The following is a 6,779-nucleotide window of genomic DNA, read 5'->3' as shown; positions in this document are numbered from 1 at the left end:
TGTTTTTTTTTTTTTTTTTTTTTTAATTATATTGCTTGGCCATAGTGCAATTTCTCTCTCCTCCTTCCCCTTCTTCCTTCCCGCCCACTAAAAAGTTTTATAAACTCATTTCCTTGTATTTTTTCTAAATGTTTCTAGAGACTCTTTCAGCCTGAGATTGCTTGTCTCCGGGCAGTGCCATGCAGCGGCGGCTGCCAAGTCAGCCCCCTTCCTGCAGCCCCGGCTGCGCTGCGGGTCCCCACATACATGGGCCTGACGAACAGCAGAGCAGGCAGGTCAGGCTGGTAAGTCTGATCCCGGTCAGAGGGGAAGGCGTTATCTGGACTGCTCAGTTCTAGTCCCCCTTCAGTTGCAGTTAGTCATGCTTGGATCAGGTCCTTGGAGGATAACTTTCCCATCACATTGCTATTCTCCCCTTTCCCCTGCCCCTCGTAACACATCGCGGTACAAGTAGCAACCTCTGCTCGGGAGAGGCTCAGTGCTAGAGCAGCAGACGCTCGAAGTCAGGGTTGAGATGCACGCGGAGCCGTGCACGGGGCCCAGCCGCCAACACCAAGCCTCCCCGCTAGCGCTGTTCGTCTGTCGCTTCCATGGGCACGAAAACTCATGCCAGTAGTTCAATATCTGTCCGTACTACTTCCCTTCATGCTGGCTCTTGCTTGAGAATTTGTTCTTGTCTTCTCCTTCAGAAGCTATGGGAGGGGAGTGAGTTTTTTTTTTTTTTCTTTTTTTTTTGAAGGCTTTTTAAAATTTATCCCTTAATATTGTTTGTTTGTTTGTTCGTTTCTGACGAAAAACCACGCAACACGGCCTGGTGCTGGACACCCAGCCCCGGGGAGAGCGAGACTGGAGTAGCTGGGTCTATTCAGCCAGTTTCATGCAGCACCCACCAAAACCCTAGAGCTTCAGGGGAGTGGGAAGGGGTGGGAGGGTCTCCCTTTTACTTTCCCTAGAAGGAAAGGGGGGAAAAAACACAAGGAAAGGATTTTAAACACAGCACTGAGCAGGTTTCTGTTTGTTTTAATTTAAAAGCTCTTTAAAGTGGTGGAGATGGCCAAAGTTTCACGATTGAGAATAAAGTCAAACATAAGGCACGTGTTCAGTAGGGTGACCGGAGCCCGTTCAGCAGGCAGGGCAGGAAGATGCAGGCAAGAGAGACGCATTAACACAAGCCAGCACACTTGATGTTCATGGAAATATATTTTGCTTTTTTAAATAAAAATAAATTAAACATTTTAAATAGAAGCAGAAATTGAGTTGGTTGGTTGGTTTGTTGGCGCTGAGATACTGCCCACTGTGAAACACAAAGCTTTGACTATTTTTTGTTTGTTTTATTTTTGGGGGGCAAGTTTGGGTAGAACAGAAAGCATAAATGAGGTGAAGAGGTATATGAACAGCCTTTGCAATGTACAAAAAAAATAGAGCAAGTGAAACCAAAAATGATGTTCTTGGTGTTTTTCTATAATGTAGTCTTGTTAGCTTTTTTTGTTACTGTAACAATGCTGATCTCGAACTGTACCAAAATACATGGAGACTAACAGAAACAGAAACCACATGGAACTTTCAAAACTTTAAAAAAAATTTGTCACAAAAAACTTTGTTGTCATAGTTAAGTTGATTGTAGATGGTAATTGAATATACTCCTTTGAAAATATTTCATCAAGTATGTTTCCTGCTCATTGTGATACATTAAAAAAAAAATGAGCAAAAGCTCTCGTCTCCGATGTTCCCGGATGAATGAAGCAGACTGGGTGTGTGTGCGTGTGCGCTTTTGCATGCGTGTGTGCGCGCGCATTGGTTGGGGGTGTACACATTTGTGCATCTATTTTTGTGCGTACAGTTAGACATTCATGGAGATGCATACGTGCACAAGTGTTGTGTGGGGGGGGGTGTATGTGCATGTCCATGTTTTTTCACAAGTACGTGGGTGTTGGTACCCACGGGCACTGCTTGCATTCATTTGACAGTAGAGGGGGTGGTGCTGCCAATCAGCTATCCTGGATGTGCAGCCCAAATATTGAGTTGGGAAAAATAGGGCAAATGGCTCCATTCATGTTGTGGCTTGGGCTGCACAGGATATAAAAATGACCTGATATGGTTTTTAATTTCACCAAATGACTGCACCAAGTACTCTGGGCACTTGACTGTAATGATGGATAAAGATATAGCTTGACGCCTTATGAGTGGAAGTCAATCTGACATCTGTAAGCTAAAAATAACACAAAATAGCATCTTTTTTTTTCCTACTGATTAAATCAGAAGCAAAGGCAGGTAAGAAAGGTAAGTAGATGATTCACTTGCTGCCCTTTCCTTCGCTACCAGAACCCCTCCAGCCAAGACTGAAAAGGGCGCAAAACTTGATAAACTGCTGAGTGTAACATACACCGTTCTCTTCTCAAAAAATTGCCCCTTGCAGCAGAAAATGCTTGAAATTCATTAATAAGGACCACATCCAAAAGAGAGCCCAGGGGCCTCCTATTCATCTCTAATTTATAACTACAGCAATAAATAATTAAAAAAAAACTATTGCAGGTGGGATCTGAAGGCTGCTTAGTAGGATAGCATCCTTGGAAGGCCTGCAGACTTTCCCTAGCAAGGGGCATGCTCTCCTTCCCCGGGGGTGGGTTCGTCATGCTCCCAAGTATAAGTCAGCAAGAAGGAGTCTTGCAGCTAGAGAAGATCTGTGTTTTCTGTAATTAATAAGGTTGGAGCATTGACTAACTAACCAGGAAATTCAATCAGAGGGTTGACAATGCCCCTTCAGGCCAAGATTTTTTTTTTTTTTAATTCCTGATTTAGGTTTGTGAAAGACTTGGATGATTTATCAAATGTGGTGCGCACCCAGAAACTCCCAGGGCTTCAGTTAAACCTGCTATAGATGGGAGGGGAAGAGTGTCAAATCAGCACTTTTAACACCCAACTACCTATTGTTTAATACCCTGACCCTGGGGCTCAATGTCATCCTGGATGTGGCACTGGTAGATAACCCTGAGCGCGCACTCTTGTGCAGTCCATAAGTGGCTGGTCTTGAATGCAGACTGCTTTCAGGTGCTACTCAGGCTCTGTTTTATTCAAAAGAAAAGATGCTGCTTTTGCAGGGCTTTGCGTTTTCTGGTTCTTGCAGGTTTGTGCCTTAACTCACTGTTTACATGTTTTCCTCCCCTTCAAGGAGCATGTCAGTAAGCACTGATATTTTGTGGAAGCAGGCGCACATTTCTACCAAGCCAGGTCACCTTGCAGGTACGTATAGACATAGACTGCATCTGGGGGAGAGAAAAACACAACTTGCCACCCCTTGTTTCTTCCCTGTGGATGTCAATTCAGTTAAGTGAGAAATGTGCATATTTTTTAGTTTTAAAATTGCAAAGACTGTAGTTGAAGCTTTTTTTTTTTTTTAATGGAAAAGGTGCCATCTTCCACTTTTGGTTGCAAAGTGACAGACTTCCCAGGACAATGGTCAATTTAACGAATACACATTAACAACAGACTGCCAGACAATGCTTTAGAAATTTCAGTACAGGCCTTGGAGAAAAAAATTAAATCCTTGTTTAAAATTTAGCTGATAGTTTTGGCTTAAAAAAAGAATCAAAGCAAATTGTATTATTTGGAGACCAAAGAGATCTGAAGAGGCAGCTGTAATGAACCTCCTGGATCTGGGGCAGCAGTGCTGGAGCTGCTGGCTTTGTTCTCAGGGCAGAGGCCAGAGAGGATTTGTGCCGTGCAGGGGAGGAGGGGCGGCAGACTGGCACGTGTGCCCCAAGTGCACAGGCAGCATCTGTGCGGCACGCTGGGGGGAGGGGGGGAGCAGCAGCAGGGTTGCAGATGGGGCAGGAAGCGAAAGCAGAGCAGCAGGCTGGGCAAAGAAAAGGGAGAGGACTGGCACTTGGGGAGTGAGTGTGTGGCACATGTGCCAAAAAGGCTGTAGTGCACTGGGGGAAACAGCAGCAGGTGGGAATGCGTTGTGCTGTCTGTGCCATGCCTGTTTGCACACGGCGGTGTGCAGCACAGCCCAGCTGGCCTTCTCTGAGCATGGCGCAAAGCGGAAGGAGGACAGCCCTGTGTCCTCAGGCTCCCTCGGTCCTCGGGACCTGTGCAGTGTGCTCTGTGAGCAAACTGAGGCAGGACTTCCCCAGCATGAACGCGGGGTTTCTCTGAGGTTTTACTCCCTCTGCACGGGCACTGACTTTACAGTCTGCGAGGCCTGTGTCCTGTAGCACCGGTCAGCTCTGCATGGAGGAGGTATTGAGCCATTCAAAAAAGGACAGAAAGGGGGAAAACGTCTACTGGACTTAATGAGAGAGGGAGTGCACGCAACAAGCCTCGCTATTAGAGTCCAAGCCTGGCTGCCCCGCAGCATCAGTGAAGGGGCTGAACGTGCAAGCGCTCGGATACGGTGCAAGTGAAACGAGTGTGAAAGCGTTCTGGCCTCTGCTGGCACTCCAGTCCAAGCACTGCTGGTTTCCCAACAGATGGCCACAGGATTTGCCCTGAAAATGAAACCAAAAAAAGAGCACAGCAGGAAGGAGAGAGGGGAAGTATAGGAGACGCGGCTGGCCATTTCCCTCATCCACCCCTCTGGCGAAGTCTGGGTCTCCTGTCCCCTAAACTCTGCCTTTCTTTTCCCATCCGCCCCCACACTCGGCCGAGGTACAGACAAGTTCGATCCAAGCGGCATGGTTTTCATCGGTAGCAAATGCGCGCACGCCCCCGCTTTGGTCGGGGTGCGGGGAAAATCTTAGACTGGGCTCCACCATTTTTAAGCCAGTCTCTGTGCACTGAACTTCTGTTGTCATGGATATGAGCTGGTTTTGTGCGTCAGACCCCTGGTCTCTTACGGGCATAGAACAGTTTCCGATCACCTGTACCAGTAACGGTGTCACACCTGTACCTGGCCTCAGTGGTCTAGTCTGCAGGCTTGGTCTGAGCCAGCCCAGGAACAGGGCCAGCTGGCTCCTGCTCTCTCTCCTTCCCAAGCCTGGCTGCTAGCTTGCTTTCCTTTACACATCCGCACTGAACAAAATGGGTGGAATATTTCAATTTTCCCTTTTTTTTAGTGGCAAATACCAATTTAATGTTTTCTGCAAATTGGCAAGAATTCTGAGAATAATAACCAAGCAACTCCCCATAGCCAGCATTTGTTACTGTGCCGAGTTGATGACTTCACTGGGGTCAGGGAACTTCTTCTGAAAGTTTATTAAATCCTGTTGCTGCTCCTTTCAGGTGTTATTGAGGCTGTTGTGAAAGGGTCACGTAGATACCAAGAGAAGGTAGCCCATCCGAGCGCTTGGCCTGCAGCCTTCCTGCTGCAGACACAGCCATGCTGAGCGACCCCAGAGTGAACAGGTAGGGAGGCTTTTCCATCGCTGCGCAAATTCCTAGCTGGAGTCTTTACAATCCTCTTCCTGCTCGTAGAGAACGGCAACGACTGAAGTAATGCAAGCCTCTGACACCGCTGAAGAGACCTTCCTGCTCTCCCCGATGCTAGTAAAATGAGAGCAGGCGAGAATATCTTCTGCTGGCATCACTTAAAGGGGAAGGAAGAGATTTAACTCCAACAGTACAGTAGAAAATGAACAGCGTAATAAAAATACGCAAGTGAAAGCCAGGCTAGTGTGAGAAGAGTAGGCTTCTTGGGGATGCTTTCAAAGGAGGCTAACATAGGATGCCTTCCTTGGGATCTCATCCTGTCTTTGTTACCGTTGGCACAGAGAAAAGCACGACTTTTCCAGGGTAGAGAGCCTGTCTTGTCTGGTAACGTGGGGCCAGATGTTGCCAGGGCCTGTGATTTGCTCCATGCAGGATGGTCTCTTGCTGGTCAGGCCGTGGCTTGCTGGCTGCAAAGGAGAAGGGCATCTTTGCTTTGTTCACTTCTGAGCCTGTGACGGACGTTTCCAAACAGACAACGTGGTCACAGGCACAGAAGAGAGAAACTTTGATTCTGCGGTGACCAACCCCCAAGGGAGGAAGGGCAGGAGGATGCTGGTGTGGTTCAGCTGGGCACCACCGACAGACAGAAGAGGCCCTCGCCATTAGCAGGGGAGGATGGACAGCAGGCCCCGCCAGTCTGAGATGGTGAGAGCAGGTCAGCAAATTAGTGCATTATGTAATGGGGGGTGCGGGGGGCTGAAGAAAGGTAATGATGATACTTCAGGGAGATGCTCTCATTTGCATAGACGTCTCACCCTGTCTCTCCACCTCCTCCTCTCTCCGTGCCACCTTGGGGAGGGGGGTTAAAGAACTAGCGCTTGAGCATTCAAGCACCCATTATGCCGCCCTTTCCTATAACACCTGCTACTTTACTGTTTTGGCCTGCCTTCCTGTTTTCTGGGATGCTAATCCCCTCTCCTGTGTGCCCTGTGGCTGCCTGCATCAGGTATGTGATTCTCAACCGCTGATGCTGATGTCCCTGGATTTGCTTTCAACTTCCATTACAAGCCATCACCTCATTGTGCCTTAAATCCATGGTAGTGAGCCACCAGTCAGTGTCTTTGCCATGCAGAAATGAAGGGAAACAAAGCCTGATTTGGGGGACAAGGGACCAAAGGAAGAGAGCACAAATCATGGGACTCAGCTTAGCTATAACAACATCCAGCACCGTACAGCACCGGCTGGTGCAAAGTGTCCTGTAGGAGCAGCCCAGTGATGCTGAAGGAAAGCCACTGCATTTGAGAACAACTCAAGCAGCACGTGGGGTGGGGAAAGAGCTAGATGGACTTCTTGGCCCTTGCCCATCCCTAACATTACCACAGTTGTGATGATTTCTCACGTACCCACTGAAG

This window comes from Gavialis gangeticus, unplaced genomic scaffold, assembly GCF_001723915.1.
Source record: "Gavialis gangeticus isolate Ggan-Ray unplaced genomic scaffold, GavGan_comp1, whole genome shotgun sequence".
NCBI classification, from domain to species: Eukaryota; Metazoa; Chordata; order Crocodylia; family Gavialidae; genus Gavialis; species Gavialis gangeticus.
This window is presented reverse-complemented; position numbering follows the sequence as displayed.